Genomic DNA, 18,221 nt, shown 5'->3' with positions numbered 1-18,221 from the left:
GCTGTCGTGAGAAGCCTTTCCTGGGGGGGCGTGAGGGGATCTGCTGGTGTGACGCCCATGAGGAAGAAGGTGATGTTCACCATTATCAACAGGTTAACTGTTAGAACTGAGCAGAAGAAACGGGGTGTAATTATAAATGATGCACTTAGGAGTTTCACTTTGGAAGGTTTATTCCAGCTACATGGGACCTGTGCTAGGGCCTCTCTTCTCCCGTCCTGCCCCGGTTTGGCCCAGGAGGCCCAGAAAGCACTTAGTAAATGGTTGTCGGGCTACAGAGACTCCCATGTTTGTGAACCTCGGAAGCTGGGCCAGCTGGGCCTTGTTTTCTCACGTATGTGACATGAGACGACCCAGTCACCGAGGGGAAACCTACAGAGGTTGAGCTACCCTAGTGCCACCTTCGGGTCCCCCAGCTCCCGCGGGGGCTTGGAAGGGTCAGCTCCGGGCGGGGTCCGCCTGCCGTGGTCCAGGCGCCCCGTCTCTTCTACACGTCAAATCATTTTGGCCACCACGTGGGTGAGCCGAGTCTGCACCTTGGCTGTGCTCCTCTCTGACCTTGGGGAAGTTACCTTGAACGGAGCTTAATGTCGTTACCTGCAAACTGAAGGCTGTGACGTCTGCCTTGCGGGGCCGCTCCGTCCGTGAGAGGTGGTGGAGGGGATGCCCGTGCACACTGGCCTTTTAGTCCATGGCAACGGCTCTTCCTCTCGCCGACGATGCTGGGACTTGGATTGGACCAGGAACAGAAGCCAAATCAGTGCTTCCTGCTAAGAGACGAGAAGACGGAACATGCCCACCTCCAGGCCAGAAGATGCTCCAGAAGTGGGTTTGGCTGGTTGGTTGTTTTGAGGAGGAAGGTTGGTGGGAGGACAGGTTAGCTGAGAATGCTCCCCAGGCTGGCGTGGCTGACTGGCGCTGACCTTTAGGCATCACCGACGGGCCTCAGTTCTGTTTAAAACTGGGGGTATTTTCATGTCGTGATGTGGGGTGGCATTTCACCTCTACAGATCTCACACAGTAGCACCCCTAGCATATTGGTTAATGCCTTGGGGCTCTTAGGGCTCCTTTGGTACTAACATATGCTTCCGTATACTCATCTGTACTCAAGGCTACCAAAAGGGCATTTTCATCAATGCTGTGTTCAGTACAACTAAAAATGATGTGTTTGTCAAAACCTAAAATAGAAACAATCTCTAGCTACTCAGTGATGTGAGAACCAAGGAGACAAGACAGCCGTGTGCTTGAGCAGACTGTACCTGAAGCTCCAGTGCATGGTGTGAGTTTCCCCATGAGACAGAGGGAGATAACACGCCCAGAGAAGGGATGGGTGTGGCCTCCAGTCCCAAAAAAATACTCCTCCACAGCTCCAGAGTTGAAGAAACGGGCAGTGCTTTGCCTGGTAAAAGAAAACGGAGAAAAACTGTCTTCAGATATTTGGTGAGAACTTTTGTGTATAAGAGCGCGCCCTATTTTACGTGCATCAGGAAGTAAAACTAGAACCAATCGTGGCATCTACATGAAGGCAGGTTTTGACTCAACTGAAGGAGGAGATTTCAGTTACTGCATTTGAAGGTGAGATGCACAGCCCTGAGTGACAGTGAGCTCCATAAGCTGAAGGTGTTCAAGCTTGGGGAACGGGCTTCGTCGGAGGAGGCCCGTCACACCTGGCTTACGGGGCTGTGACGAGGAGCAGGAGATCACAGCTTCAGACCCCCGCTATGCCTTGGTGACTTGGACACGCTGCTCTGGGCTGCCCCTACCTGAAAGTTCACCTTCCAAGCAACAGACTTCAGAGGCTGCAACCAGTGAAGGCTCTTCTTGTCTCCCCATTACTGGCCTCTGCCCTCCCACCCTGGGGCTCCCCGGTGACCCTGAAACCTGAGACCCTCCAGCAAAACTCAGTCTCCAACCATGCTTGACCCGGAGGTAAGGGGGGAAATAAAGGGGTATTAATGTCCCCTGAGGAAAGCCGTTGAACAATCAGAGGTTGGAACTGGCAGATACATTCTCTCCCATTTCTTCCTCCCCTTCATCCACTGGGTCAGTTTCTCCTGAGACCTAATAGTTCATGCTTTGGGAGGATGGTCCCTGCACTATCGCCCTGCAGCTGCTGTAACAAATAACCACAAATTTGGTGGCTTAAACAACAGGAATGTATTCTCTCACAGTTCTGGAGGCCAGCGGTCTGCAATCAGTGTGGCCGGCCCACACGGAGCTGTCAGCAGGGGCTGTGCCCCCTCCAGAGGCTGGAGGGGAGGGTCCCTTTCTCACCTCCTGCAGCTCCTGGTGATGCCCACGTTCCTTGGCTTGTGGCCACATCACTCCAGCCTCTGCCTCGTGGTCACACTGCCTTCTCCTCCTCTGTGTGTCAAATCTGCCTCTGTCTCTGCCTCCTTATCATAAAGACAGTTACAACTGGACTTAGGACCTACCCAGATAATCCAAGGTAACCCTCCATCTCAAGATCCTTAATCACATCTTATTCCTGGATTGAACTCTCCACTGAAGAGACAGCACATGAGCTTTTCCACAAGCTCTCCTTTCTGGGGAGCACAAAATAATACACATAAATCATTAAGAACTTTGCACACAGTAACGGTAGTAACAGTAGTAGTAATACAATAATAGTTCCCACAGTTTTCAATGAGATTTTACTTTTTTCCAGAGCATTGCTAAATCGCTTAAAAAGAGGCTTAGACACTGAGGAGATGGAGGTCATCTATTTCAGTAGAATTTTACACTGTGTTGAGAGATTTATTTCCCCCTCTACAAAACATTTCCAGCGTGGGGACAATTTCTCAGTAGAATACCTGCTAAAAGATTAGAATTAGAAAAAGAAGGGTTTTCCCACAGCAAACGGAAGAAAATTCACTTCACGGCAGGAAAGTTAAATAAATTGGTTAATGCTTACAAATTTCTTAGAGAGGAAAAGTGTTATCTGTATCAGTGTTAAGTCCTGCAATGCATATGCTTTTTGTGCTGAAACAAATTGCGTTTCTGAAAACAAGAGCGTCCTGGGTCCAGGGAATTTCAGAGAAGTAGCACAGCTTCAAGGATGAATTGCAAGGTCAGATACACCCATCTCCAAATTCAGTCAGCAGGGTTGTGACTCACTGATGTGGGAGAAAAAGGAGGAAAAGGCATAATTTTCTACTGTACTTCCCAGAGGTCTTTGTGGTAACAACTGTACAATGGAAGATTCTGGAAGGTTTTATTTTGTTTTGTTTTGATGAGGTAACTTCATTGGTACCTTTGTTTCAGGAATCATATGACTCTTAGGTTCAAGGTTACCTGAAGAGCGTTAAGTAGCCAACGACACTGACTATTTGACTATAAGGGGAATACTGGCAAACGTCCCGGTTAAAAGGACAAGTATCAAAAAACAGAACTTTCAAGAACTTCACTTCACCTACCAGGACACAACAAATTCAATATTTTGGTTAAAGCTGCTTCCTCCAGGCACATTTGATAATCATCATTTCAAAAATTACAAGACACATCATTGAAGGAATACAATCTGATTAAGACTGTATTGGACGGTATGGTCAACATACTGGCATGTTTCATATATGTCGCCTAATTGCACAATTCATATTTGAAAATGTCTCTGATAGGGATTCTCTTGGACTTTAGGTAAAAAATTCTAACTTTCAAATCTTCTAAACCTAGACTATCTCCATCTTTTGGTTGCTGGTATAATCTGCTATCATCATTTCACCATCTCTCTTTCTCTTTCCTATCTTGTTACACACACACACACACACACACACACACACATACACACATATATACACACACATAAACACACATACACACAACCACACACACACATATATACAAACACACACACATATATATACACACACATACACACACATACATTCACACACACACATATACACATATATACACACACATACACTCATATATACACACATACACACACATACACACACCCACACACAAATACACACCTACACACACATATACATACACACACACCTACACACATACACATATACATGTACATACACACATACACAATACACATACACACACACAGACACAGACACACACATACACACACACACACACACACACACACACAATCCAAAACAATGTCTCCGGCAACATTTTGCTGAGTGACAGGATTACTCTCCCTTTCCCATCCCATCTACCCTCTTTCTTCGTATCAAAAATAAGGGCCAGCTCCTTGGGCAGCTCAGGAGAAACCATGAGGAAATCTCTATACTTCTGGACTCCAGCCACAGGGGTCCAAGAACAAAATTATTCTAAGGGTCTTCCAACTCTTCTTTAAGTAGTCATCACTCTCCCTGAAAAATTCAGCTCTTTCTCCAGTTCATAGCAGACTCATAAATATTGTTGAATAGTGAAGGAAGGAGGGAAGGGAGGGAGGGAGGGAGGGAGGAGAAGGAACTAAAGAACTGAGTATTTCTGAAACCGTGGAAAGAAACGTGACGTACAGAAGCATATGGTGCCCTGAAAAGCGCACTGATTAGAACCAGGAGACCCAGATTCCAGTGCTTCTACTGGCTTATTAAATCTTTGATAGGCTAGGTCTCATTTGCTCACATGCCAAAGAGAAATACCACTTATCCAATATTTTATGGATAATATCTATGCCACAAATACAGCACCTCATGGCTTAGAAAACACTTGGACTCTCTCTACTTGACCTTCGCAACCAACTGGTGCAGAGGGGCCCATCTTTGGGCCTGGCAGCAGAAGTCCACCTATTGACCATAGATGTTTCTTTTATTAAAGGTGACCGTAGGTCTTTAAGTCACTAATAAAGGCGCACTCCAAGCCATCAACACCTTCTCCTCCAGGTAGCAGACAAAGGAAGAGCCCAGCCGTGATCCATGACCTGCCACCAAGACAATCATGGCAGAACCTTTTCTCAAACCGTGACTTCTTGGGCCAAATCCTTCTCACTTCTTGCTACCTATACACCTATACTGATCACCCATGACAAAAGCACATCACCAAAGGCCCTCAGCATCTCATCAAAAGAGGACCACAATTAAAATTCCTATAAACACATTTTTCAGCACGGAGTAGATATCTAGCAGATACTCAGTGAATTGGATACACTACATCAAGAGTCAGCAAACTTTTTCTGCAAAGAACCATATAGTAAACCTTTTAGGTTTTGTAGACCATAGAGTCTTTGTCACCACTGCTCCACATCTCGGTCCAAAAGCAGCCGTAGACAGCACATACACAAATGGGTATGGCTATAGCCCCGTAAATCTTAACTTACAAAGAGAGGCAACAGGTCAGATGTAGCCCATGGGCCTTTGACAAACCCCAGGACTTACATCAACTTTGAGAAAAGCCTTGATGTCAAAAACATTGTTTTAACACTTCCTTTTAGAGGTCGGGTCCTGCCAACTCTTAATGTTATATCCAGGCATTTTTGTCCCTCTTTTCCACTGTCCTCTGATAAACACCCACTGGCCGAGGAGACATGGGGCTTTTACCCTTCAAATGCTGTTATTCTGGAAGACAAAGCAGGGGCAGAAATTAAAACCAGACCCCAGGTCTTTGTGCCGTACCCAGCAATATCAAGTGCCCCTCTTCAAATTGTACCCGGTTGGCTGTATACCTAATAAAGAAAATAGAACTATTCTTTCGCTTAATCGTCTTTTAGTAAGGGGATGGGGGGCCAGGTTTACTAAAGGCCCTTATAAAACGCCGGCTGAAAGGGAAAAATGCTCCTTGTCACCACAGAACCTTTTTCATGTGAAGCTACACGATCACTTTTCATTCTGTCTCTCAAGCACCCCGTGGCACCCATCCATGTATTAGGCTAATAACCGCATGAATCTAGTTAAAAGGAACCAAGCAATTATTTTAATTAGAAGAGAACAAAAATAACACTCCTGGATTCTGTTTTAAGGGACAAGAAGGAAGTAGTCAGGGTTCAAAAAGATCCCACAAAATATTTTTGTGAAAGGAAAAATAATTAAGGCCAAATTTAGAATGTGCTTGCAATAAATGGGCCAAATAAAATGAATGGTACCACTGTGCAGCTACAACCCATTCATATAGAGGAGCCCCAGAAAGTCCATTTTTATGTGATACCATTTGCAGAGTATAGCCAATTTCACAAAGCGAAAGTAAATGTCTAGTAGGGACTTTAATGATCCTTGTGAATCTCTTACACAATTTCTTATAGAGTTTCTGTGTAAACTCTTCTATTAATAAGAGAAAAGGGGAAGGATCTCAGTCAGTTGCCTTTTAAGTAGGATTATTTTTTTTTTCATTTAAATTCTTAGAGTAAATGGTTCATATTTGTTACTCCGGAAAAATCTATCCTTATAGAAAATCCTTGCTGCTAATCCATTCTACAAAAAGCGAATGCCACGTAAGAGAGTTTTAACCATTTGAACTGAATTCAGTCGTACAGGAGGAGATGGTATCTGCGGACTTTCCATAGCCTTGGCCTTCCTACCTCCCTACCTCATGGTATTTGGGCCATCTGAGTCCATCTCAGGCTTCCAAAAAGAGATGAAATGGAATGCAAGCTAGTCAATTAGTCAGTGTTGTCCCTTCTGTTTGAAGCTACAAATGTTTACTGAGCACCTGTTGGCTACCAGGCTGAGACCTGGACTCTGCCTGCAAAGAGTTCACCATCTAACCACCGAAATTAGAAGCTGACCACGCAGTCCCAGCTGAGAGGAGTCAAGGGTTCTGGCCTGAGCTGATTATCAAAGAATGCATTATCCAGGAGGAAGCCCTGGACAGCCTATGCCTGGGATTTGAAAGAGCAGCACACACAAAACCCCACAGCGCACACCAGTAACCGCAGGCAGCTGGAGAGGCTGGAGGGGGATGCGGGCCAAGGAGGAAGGAAGAGCCCAGCCAGTGGGGGCACCGTGTATGTGTTCATGAGCCTGCACTTCACCTTGTAAAGCCATCAAGGAGTTGTCAACGAGGGCTAAGGTGGCCAGCTGTCCATTTTGGAGCGAGCACTTGGATGGCTGAGAAGAGGATGAAATGAAGACTAGGTGTTCTAGAAATGCCACAGTCCGGAGGACCACAGCAAGAAGGCATGGAAAGATGGGTGAGCTATGAGATATACAGTACTGAAGGAGATTTAAAAAAAAAAAAAAAAACTCAGTGGAGCAGTGACTGAAGGGTCAAAAGGAGGAGATGAAATTGGCTTTGAAGATTCTCACTGGGATCAGGTGTTTTATCTGAATGCTTATCATACATCCAGAAAGTTCTCATCTTATAGGTTCTCCTTTAAACCCAGGATGGACCTTGATCATGGGTCTTGGGATTGAGACACAGTGACACAGTTCAGCCTTGGGCACACGAGCTTACTGCCGAGGGCCACATGAAAACTCCGAGAGCCACATGAAAGATCATCTAACTTCTATTTACCTTCCCAGGCAAAACTCACACAAAACCAGTTTCCTGCCGAAAGTCTAATTTAAAATATACAGAAGCTTGGAATGAAAGATAATTGTGATGAATAAATACTTACTGTGATGGTTGATTTTACATGTCAGCTCGACTGGGCTAAGGAATGCCTAGGTAGCTGGTGAAACATTATTTCTGGGCATGTCTGTGAGGGCATTTCTGGAGGAGATCAGCATTTGGATGGGTGGATGGAGTAAAGAAGATCACCCTCACCACTGCAGTGGGCACCATCCCATCCACAGAAGGCCTGGATAGAACAGAAAGGCAGAGGAAGGGTGAATTTTCTCTCTGCTTGAGCTGGGAGCCCCATCTTCTCCTGCCCTTGGACATAGGAGCTCCCAGTTCTCAGGCCCTCAGAATCCAACCAGGTGTAGAGCACAGGTGTATTCCATTATCTTGTAATAACATTTAATGGAATATAATCTGTAAAAGTACTGAATCACTATACTATACACCTGAAACTAATATAATATCATAAATCAACTCTGCTTCAATTAGAAAAGAATCCAACCAGGACTTACACCATTGCTCATCCTCCAGCCCCCAACCCCACAGTTCTCAGGCCTTCAGACTTGGACTGGGTTACACCACCAGCCTTCCTGGTCCCCAGTTTGCAGACAGCAGATCAAGTGACTTCCTGGTCTCTATAATTGTGCTAGCCAATTCCTATAGTAGATCATATATACGTCTATGTATATTCTATTGGCTCTGTTTCTCTGGAGAACCCTGACTAATATACTTAGGACAAACTATGTATATTTTTAATCACTATATTAGATCAGATTCATTTATGTCTTAATTTTTTTAAAGAATATAAAGAAGACACTTCTCAACTCCTTTTATGGGCCAGCTAAACCTTGATAACACACCTGGCAAGGACATTACACTAAAGGAAAATTACAGGTAAATTTCATTCATACATATTGTAAAAATTACCAAAACATGCAATAATACGTGAAATAAATATCATAAACAAATTCAGTTTAGTCCAGAAATGCAAGGTTGGTTTGACATTCACAAACCTATTGAATAATTCACCACATTAACAGAATAAAGGGGAAAAAGTCATATGATCAGTCTATAAATGAGTACTTAATTTATGACAAAAGTGTCACTTCAGAGCATTGGGGAAAGGAAGTCTTTTTTATTAATGGTGTAAGGTAAGTAGATATAATGGAGGAAAAACAAACTTGATCCCAGCCTCACACCATACACAAAAGTCAACACCATGTGGATTACAGATGTAAATGTGAAAGGTGAAACAATAAAGCTTCCAGAAGATAATATAAAAGAATACTTTCATGGCATCGGGGTAAGCAAAGCTCTCTTAAGTAGGACATAGGAAGCACTAACTATAAAGGAAAGTATTGGTAAATTAGACTACACTAAAATTAAAATCTTCCTCTCATCCAAAGACACCATAAAGTAAGTGAAAAGTCAAGCTCATGGTGGTATATGATATTTGCAATATATATAACCAAAAAAGGATCATATCCAGAATATATATCTCCTACAAATCAGTAAAAGAGATGAACAATACAATAAGAAAACTAGCAGGACACTTGAAAACCCGTTCACAAAATACCCAAATAGCCAATGTACATGAAAAGATGCTCAACTCATTAATAATCCAGGAAATCAAATTAAAACCACAATGAGATTCAATTACATACCACCAGAACGACCAAAATCAAAAAGACTAAGAGAAGCAGACGTTAACGAGGAGGTAGAGCAGCATAAGTCTCTCCCACTGCTGGTGGGAGTGGAAACTGACACAACCTCTTTGGAAAACTGACATTATTAAAGCCAATCACAGCTGTGCCCTACAACGTGGTAAGTCCCCCTTTGGTCTACACACCCAACAGAAATGCACACACCCACACACGCACCAAAGACGTGCACAAGAAAGCTTACAGCCACCCTCTCTGAAATAGCCTAAAACTGAAACAACTCAAACGTTCATCAGGAGTAGAACGGGTAAACCGTGCTATGGAACTGATACAATGGAAGGAAATACAACAGGGAAAAAATACTATAATTACACCCAACAACATAGATACAGCTCACAAACAGTGTTGAAAGAGTGAAGCCAGACACAAAAGAACAGCTACCATATGATTCCATTTATATGATGTCCCCCCCCTAAAGAAGAAAAAAAATTCTATGAGGTCAGAAATAAGGATGGTGGTTATCTTTGAGGAGGAAGGAGGGGTCCCATCACAGGAGCAATCAGGGATAGCTGTGTTGTCTTTCTTATCCCGAGGGTGGTTACAGGGGTGTGTTCCCTCCAGGATAACACATTGAGTCACGTGCTTCTGTTCTCTGCAAGCTTCCATATGTGGAACCCTAATAAAGCTTCAAAAAAGTTTCAAATGTTTATTTCTTAGGTGAAGCAAAGGGAGGGACTAACACAGAAAATAGTATAGAATATCTTTATTAAAATCAATCAGTGGTTTGCTCTTACCTGGGTTCAGTTTGCTCTCTTGATGTCAGCTACTGAGCAGAAAATGGGAAGAACCACATATATGATTAGAGGTCAGCTGGGCTGGGAAGAAGAGAATGTCTTTTCTTGAGGAAAAATGAATAAAACTGGGACCCTCTGCAGTTTAGCAAAGAGGTAAGGAATGTATGAGGAAAAAACGATTAAAGACCCAATGTATAAAATAATGGCAATAATGGAGGACCTTGGGGAGACTCCTATATTTCCAGCCTTCTTATGTAAAGCAGGATTAAAAGGTAACAAATTTAGGCTGGCTGCAAGGAAATACTTTCTTATGAAATGTATAATTAACCTCTAGCCAATGGTTTAGTAAAATCCAACTCCTCCCTCAAAAAAAAAAAAAAAAAAGATTAGCTATTTATAGCAGCCGAAACAGCATCAGCAGTTACACTGACTAATATTATATTACAAAGACTCCCCTGCTTCCAGGCAAAAACCGATAGCCAGCTGGGGTCAGGAAGGAAATTTTCCCTTTGGTGTAGTATTTCACAGCTCTGTTATCTAATAGGGAACCATCCAGACGCTGCCTGGCGTTTGCACCTCCCTTCCCAGCACCTGGCTCTGGGATCCAGGCTGCTGCACTGAAACAGGCCATTGTTTTCATCCTGGATGGAACACCTGTAGGCCTATATTTAGGCAACACCTTGTATTTCCAAAAGGTAAACACAAGGAATATAATCAAAATTGTTCCTAACACTACTGTTTTTACATCAACAATCTATAAATATATGGAAGAACTCAGTATACGTGTGAAATAAACAGAGCAGATATGCCTACATGGACGTAATTCAAAAGACAGCTCTGTAATTTAGCAGCTTGGATCTCAATTGTTGTATTTTGCAGCATGAAAAACACAGATATTATTCATCAAAGTGATTGTCCTGCGCACTTGTATACCTTATATAATTTATTTTTTCAGGGCTTTTTACTTCAAAGAAATCACTAGCTAATGACATTTCAGACTTTAGAAATTTTTCTGATAGCACACTGCTATTCCCTCAGGGACAGGATTGTGAATAAGTGGATTTTTTTAAAGATCATTAACAGATATTACAAACCAATTCAACTGAGCATTTTCTTTGCAAATTACCTTTAACTTTTAAAGCCATTGGAAAAGGAAAAAGAAAAGAAAAAAAGAAGACAGTGAGTGATTTAATTTACTTAACCTGTCTACAAATTGCAGCTTTGCACTCCATCGGCGACTGCATTTTCAACCAAAAAACATCTCTAACTGACTCTAATAGAGATATTTTTCTAAATGATCACACTTGATGAGTGATATTTCAAAGGATAGTGATGCTTCATTTTTTTTTATCATTGAACAAGTTGCCCTGGAATTGAGAATGCTTATTTTATTGATATGTTTAAAGCAAAACCAGCCCTGCACTGCCTGTATCTGTTGCTTAATTAAAACTCTCAAGTAACTAGCAGGTTTATCATTTTCTGAGCAAATGGATGGTGGAGCTCTGGTGGTAGATTGTGGGGTTTTGGGGGCAGGGAGGGGGCTCTTTTATTTAATGATCAAACCATAGTTTCCTGGCTAAAGAGCTAATATTTGGGTGGAGAAGCACCTCTATTCCCCACGTACATCAGGCCTGATTCCTATTTGCATCAGCACCCCGTTGTGTATGTTTTCCATTCAAAGAGCTCCCGTGGACTTCAAAGGGAGTTGCCTGCGAGGCCTGAACGGGCCCTGAACTGGGAGAAACCATGCCAAGTCCAGCTTGCGCTGGAGCCCCCAAATCATGTCACAAAATTAAAGGGTGTCCCCTACCTACACCATCCCACAGAGCATGTGGGAAATGTCCCCAGGCTTGCCAAGCACTACACTGGCTTCTCAGGCTACTCTTTATAAATATTTGATGAGTGGCACTCCATTTATAAGGAACTATGTTAATAAGAATATTCTTTGAAATCGGAGTCCAACGTAGGCTTTAAAAGGGGTCATTGTTTGAGGGACTACACATTTCCCTTTTTTCCCTTTTAAAGTGCAAAGTCAACTTACCACAGACCAAACAAAGGCACCTATGTCCTTTTGGATATCCCATCAGCCAAAAAATGGGTAGGGTTCTATTCTGAAGGATGTTCTGGTTTTGGAAGGAGTCATGATATTATTGAGGGTAAAGGAACATAAGAGCTAATGTCTCTTGAGCATCTCTTGTGTGACAGATATTTTCATTCTCTTCTTTTCATCCTCACCGAAATATTATGCAGTAGACTATACTACCCCCATTCTAAAGATGGAAAAATGGGCCTCACAGAGATCATACAAGTTGTTACTGCAGAGCCGCACGACAAGAAGTACAGAACTGGTCTGGAACCTACATCTACCCAACCTCACAGCCCTTGTTTGTTTTTCTACCTCACACTAACTCCCAGGTGTCGGCCAATTTCAAATGTCAAGTTCACATCCTCCAGCAGCTGCCATTCTTCTCAAGAGCTGGAACTCGAAGATTATGGGTTCCTTCAATTCAAGCTCAGGCAGGGAATACTGTATCCCACCTGCTGACGATTAAATTGCAAAAGAAATGTTTTGCCCCAAAGAGTTCCCGGTGGGATCCTACCAGGAAAGGCGAAACCCAAGGTGGCTGCAGATCTACAGTAGCTGGGCTGAGTGCCACGTGTGCGTCCCAAAACCCTGACGCACCTCAGTGGACCTCAGATAATAGGGGTGATGTTAGTGATCACAGCAGACTTCCTTGGAGACAAGTTCAAGGAGGACGAGGAGGACCGGCAAGGGCTCCAGGAGGACAGAGGACCCAGATGCCAATGTGTAGAGAGGTAGCACGTCCCAAATCATCACAGCCCATATTTTTAAGTGTTGGGATGGGAGGAGAAAGGTGGAATTCCACTGATCTCCTTGGGCGTCTCCCCAACCTCAAGATGTGGGAGCCCTGATTAGGTCTCAGAGGTGGACGCTTGGTGGTCAGAGAGGGAGGTCAGGGGGCCGAGTCCCTAGTCTACCTGATGAGCGGACACGGGCCCCCAGTGCACCATGGAGTAACGAGAACCCCCATGACCATCCCATATCCTTCCTGTTTTCACAAACTCCTACAGCAAGAGCCCCAGAGGCCACAGAAAGGAGCCCAAGCAACTCCATGAGGCCATGGTGGCCACCATTTGCCCTGGGCTCACGGAAAGTTCACCAGAGCAGAGACACACGTTCCCGGGACCTCACACAAGGATGTGGCCTTGCCAAGCCTTTTTTCGCGTCTCTGAGCTGCCGCCTCACCTGCACAACGGGTGATGGTTTCTGAAAGCGCTCCACACGATCCAGGCTGTGGAGACACTGTCTCATCAACCTTTCCTTGCATTTCAGGCACGTTTCTCAACATCAGACTTTTAATTCTCATCCCTGTAAGCTTGGTCTTTTAACAAAAATAAATCTAAATGGGAGTGATTTTTCATGTAATAGAAGCCAAAACCAAAGTTTAAAAATAGAATAAAATAAAACAGGATGTTTTCCAAGCACAGAACATCAATTTGTTTATTTATTTTGAGCTCACTCAACAAATCTTTACACACGCTGAGTTGAGGCTTCCGCAAGGCGTTATGATGTTGGATTTCTAAGCACACTCTACCTTGCCTGTGCGCTTAGGGTAAAATCAAACTTCTAAACATGAAGCACGAATGAGGCCAGGTGTGATCTGATGCCTGCTGGCCTCTCAGACCTCATCCTGACCAGCTCACGGCTCTGCTGTCACCCTGTGGAACAGCTGAGACGCCTCCTCCCTCCTGGGTCTGCCTTTCTTCACCTGCTGGCCCGTCTCCTCATTCTTACTTCGGTTTAAATGTGCTTTCCCCAGAAAGACCTCGCATTGCCTCCAAATCCCAAATGGCCCAGCCCTGATCCTTGCCCGTTTCCGTTTCCTTTGGAGCATGATTGCCGTGGACCACACTCTCCCTGTTTGCTTGGTCCCTCGTGTACCGTCCGTGTCCCCAACCCAGCTGAGACTCCGGAAAGCCAGAGATTATCACAGTCTGTCCCCAACTTTGTCCCCAGGCCCTAGCACAGGCCCTGTCCCAGGAAACAGCGTTGTCTCAAAGCAGCTTTACCTGGTGTAAAATAACATAAAACCCCAGTCAGATAACTCTGTATCATCGGCTGCAGTGGCAGCCCTTGAACTGAAGAAGAAAAGCTCTCATTTCTCCTCCTGCACAAACTCAAGTTCTTCCCACTGCACTTAAGCCCTGCCTTCTCCCTGCCAGGCAGTGGTACACACTGGATCTGGGAGGACGGCCTGTGTTTACTTCCAGCCAGGGAAATGTCTTACCTGTTCACAGGGTCCTGCTTGCCAAGGAGGCACGGCTTCCCCGTCATCTGAGTGCGAGATGGCCGTGAGCTCGGCGTCCTGCAGGGTCCAGGTATGACTCTCAGGGGCTCCCTGGGGCTGCTCTGTCCAAGTCAGCACAGGAACCCATGACAGCCCAGGACTCAGCTCCTGTCGCCTCATGAATTGCCAACCCTGCTGCAGGGTAGAGTGTCTTAATTGTTTTTTTCTTTATCGGATCATTTTCAAATTAGAGAAGTACAATATACTAGTTGTAACAACTGAAACAACATTTCGAGCTGCCAGCCCCTGTACTGCCACTGACCTTGTCTATTTCCGGTGGCCTTCTCTCAGTAACAAGTCTCTAGGTCAAGGCCCCTTTCCCTTTCTCACAGGTGCCTCTCCCCATACGTCATCAGGCAGAGCTGCCCAAGCCTTCAATGGGTACCACTGACTCAGCCCGTTTGTCTCCAGATGGCCATTCCTCCTGACCCTCACCCTACAGGTCATAAACGTGGTCAACACATTTGTGTATTGCTGTGTCAGTTTCAAACATATTCAGATAGGTTATTTCAACTAATTCTTACAATAGTCCATGAAGTAGAGAGGGGTACGTATATTGGCCCCCCAAATATGTGGGTTTTCAAAAACATTAACAGGAAATTTGCAAAGAAGATGTTAAAATGGCCACATGAAAAAATACTCAGTTTCACTATGGGAGTTGGGATTGACATGTACACACTGCTATATTTAAAATAGATAACCAACAAGTACCTACTGTAAAAAAAAAAAAAAAAAAAATTAGGGACTTCCCTGGTGGCACAGTGGTTAAGAATCCACCTGCCAACGCAGGGGACACAGGTTTGATCCCTGGTCAGGGAAGATCCCACATGCTGTGGAGCAACTAAGCCCGTGCACCACAACTACTGAGCCTGTGCTCTAGAGCCCACGAGCCACAATTACTGAGCCAGTGCACCACAACTACTGAAGCCCGCATGCTCTAGGGCCCGTGTGCTGCAACTACTGAGCCCGCATGCTGCAACTACTGAAGCCCATGCACCTAGAGCCTGTGCTCCACAGCAAGAGAAGCCACCACAATGAGAAGCCCGTGCACCGCAACAAAGAGTAGCCCCTGCTCGCTGCAACTAGAGAAAGCTGACGCGTAGCAACGAAGACCCAATGCAGCCAAAAAATAAAAAATAAAATTGTTAATTAATTTTTAAAATATAAAAGAGTGCAATAGAGTAAAAAAAAACAAAAAATAAAAATAAATTTTAAAAAAAGAAATGCAAAGTAGAAGAACTTGGATATACTTTTTGCCTATGGATTAGCAAATATAAGAATGACAACACACTGTTCAACAAAGGAGGAGTGTGGCGGGACGCTAACCGATCGCAGGTAGGAGTACGTATTGGTGGCGCTGCTCTAACCGATAACTTGCCAACATACAGTGAATTAGAAAACCATGGAACCGTGCAATTCCTCTTGTAGGAATTTATCCCAAGGAAATAAAGCTATGTAGAAAGTTTAAGCTACAGGGATGTTTTAATATGCGACGAAGTTGAAGTCAAGTCATAGAATAAAATGCTCTGAAAAAATTAAAATAATAACACAGAAGAATATATAATATGCAAAGATTCTGGATATAAGTTTTAAAAAATCACACATTGTCTGAGTCCCATATATATAATAGATATGCATATAGATATAAATATAACACACCCCAAAATGTCAAGAAAGGCTATCTCCAAGTGATGGCATTACGGGTGATTTTTATCTTCTTAAGTTCTGCTCATCTCCATTTTCTGAATTATTTTTAATAACCACACAGAATTTTGTAAAGAGAAAAGCAATAAAATGATAAAATTAAAAACACTGCCTTTTTCTAAATGGAACCAATTCTACATTTGATTCTTTCATCCACTCACTCATTCATTTGACAAATATTTACGGAACTCCTACTATATACAAAGCATCCTCCTAGCGATCAAAATTATTTTTAAAACAAATTTTTTAAAAGAGAGGCGGAGAATGTATTCTTGGTAAATAGGAGGAAGCCAGCGAGGGTGCTGGTTTCAACCAGGAATGTCACCAGCCAGAGCTGGAGGTCGCTAGGCATTATCCTTCCCTAAACCCAAAAAAACGACCTCAGAGGATACCAATGTATCCAGTCATGCTTGGCTGAGATTTAGCTTCAGAACTGAACCTGGACCTGAAAAAGTGGTTTCTGGGAGTGAAAAATGGAGAGAATGTGTGAGTGTGAGACTCCCCCACGCCCTGAAAGCTCTTCACTCCTGGGTCTACTGCCAGCTTGAGACAAGTCGGTGGCGTGGCCTGACCACAGGAACAGTGGTCCCAGGGGGTGCATGACGACAGACACTATTTGGCAGTCCCCAAATGATCCATCTTTTGAATAAGCGATCAATGAAAATGCAACCAAATTCTCCTAAAGCTTCCCCCTGACTCTGCCTCTTGAATAGGCATCCCGCCTCTCACTGTTTCTAGAAAACACTCCCCTTTCCTTGCAGGACAGAGTCCCACACACGCCTCAAAGCCAGCTTTCCCAGCACGGAAGCCACCCCAGGAAGCCTAGCACTGGCACGGTCTGTAGTACGTCTTTGCAGCCTCCTAGGGTACCATTTAGCCACCCCATGGGATCACTGCCATATTCCAGGTTAACTCAAGGCATCTGCTTTGAGCTGTCTTTTCCCACAAATCGTGAAGAATTTGTGTTGATTCTTCCCCAGAAGGCCACTTGTGACCAGTGTTCCTCTGGAGGCGTGGCCAGGGTCCGGAGGGCAACCATGGAGAAGCGAACCAGCCCTCCTGGGGACTGAACTCGTGACCTCATTAGCACGGGGCTCTAATCAACAGAGCCACCAGGCGCATACCTCATTTAAGGCACTGAGGCGGTAATTTGCTAAATGTTAATTCTTAGATTAACTACAGATGCATAGAGTTCCTGGGGGAAAAAAAAACGAGAGGGATTTGTTAATTCTTGAAAGGAAATTTGGGTCATCAGTAGATGATACCTTTGGTTCGTTTTAAAATATACTTTCGGCATCGAGAGATGACACCCATCGGGATCCACGGCGCCATGTTTTTTTTAATCAACATCCTGACCAGGAGACTTTCAAGGAAAAAGCAAATGGTGTCACTTCCCCACGAGCAAAACGGCACAATTATATCTGTATCACTTCCTCCAAAGTTCACGTTTCAAACTCAGGCACAAAACTCACGTGGCAACATGAAGGAAAGGTGTCCCTACCTGAGGCAGAGGTGGTCCTCCCAGTGTGGGAAGGGCTGGACCCCAGATCTCTCCCTGCTCCCGAGAACCCTAATTCCTGTGGCCAGAAGCCCCTCCTGCAGCCCCGTCTCTGTCACTCGGCAGCCAGCCCTCCCCTCCACCCCTTACCTTATCCGTAGCTGGCCCCTGAGGGACCAGTTTTACAAACAGCAAATATGGTTTGGAACAAAGTTTCGACACCGACTCGGCATCCTGTGTCACATTACACTTCTATGAATATTCCACCGACTGTACAACTCTGAAGAAAAGTTTCCGCTTTCCGGCCATTTCAACTTCAGTTGCTCGCACCCTGACAGCGATCTTTGAAACTGATATGGCCCTGAAAGAAGCCAGAATAACTTTTTTTTAAATATTAATAACCATGGGCGAGTTTCCCAGTCTTTGTAATCTTGTGAAAGAGCCCCTGGGGGAAAGCACACTGGGACTTGAATTGAACGCGTGCCCACGTGAGCTCTTCCATGGAAAAGCCTGCTTGAAGATGCATGGACGTCGTACAGGAGAATTTCTGTGAAGGGAGAGAGGATGGGAAGCCAGCCTTGCATGTTGCACTTATCACCTTTTGCCCCAGGAGCTTGAAGACCATCTTTACCCAGGTCTCTGCCCACTGCAAGGGAAACCCCACAGCGTCCCAGCCTCCAGTGGAGAAAACCAACCTGGCCTCTCGGGAGCCTGCCAGCTTGGAGAAGAGGCG

General features: G+C 44.4%; 1 long non-coding RNA gene across 1 annotated transcript in view; it reads right to left on the bottom strand.

The window, feature by feature from the left end:
• The window catches only part of LOC103010346 (uncharacterized), a 38,095-nt gene extending 23,009 nt beyond the window's left edge, over positions 1–15,086 (bottom strand). Inside the window, exons 1-6 of the long non-coding RNA XR_003622410.2 lie at positions 14,227–15,086; positions 7,517–7,699; positions 5,343–5,522; positions 2,433–2,543; positions 1,257–1,396; positions 595–767 (exon numbers count right to left, since the gene is read on the bottom strand). This is a non-coding gene — a long non-coding RNA (uncharacterized LOC103010346). The remainder of the gene's footprint in view (positions 1–594; positions 768–1,256; positions 1,397–2,432; positions 2,544–5,342; positions 5,523–7,516; positions 7,700–14,226) is intronic.
• Between the last annotated feature and the right edge of the window lie 3,135 nt (positions 15,087–18,221).

Source organism: Balaenoptera acutorostrata, chromosome 12 (assembly GCF_949987535.1).
Source record: "Balaenoptera acutorostrata chromosome 12, mBalAcu1.1, whole genome shotgun sequence".
NCBI classification, from domain to species: domain Eukaryota; kingdom Metazoa; phylum Chordata; class Mammalia; order Artiodactyla; family Balaenopteridae; genus Balaenoptera; species Balaenoptera acutorostrata.
This window is presented reverse-complemented; position numbering and strand designations above follow the sequence as displayed.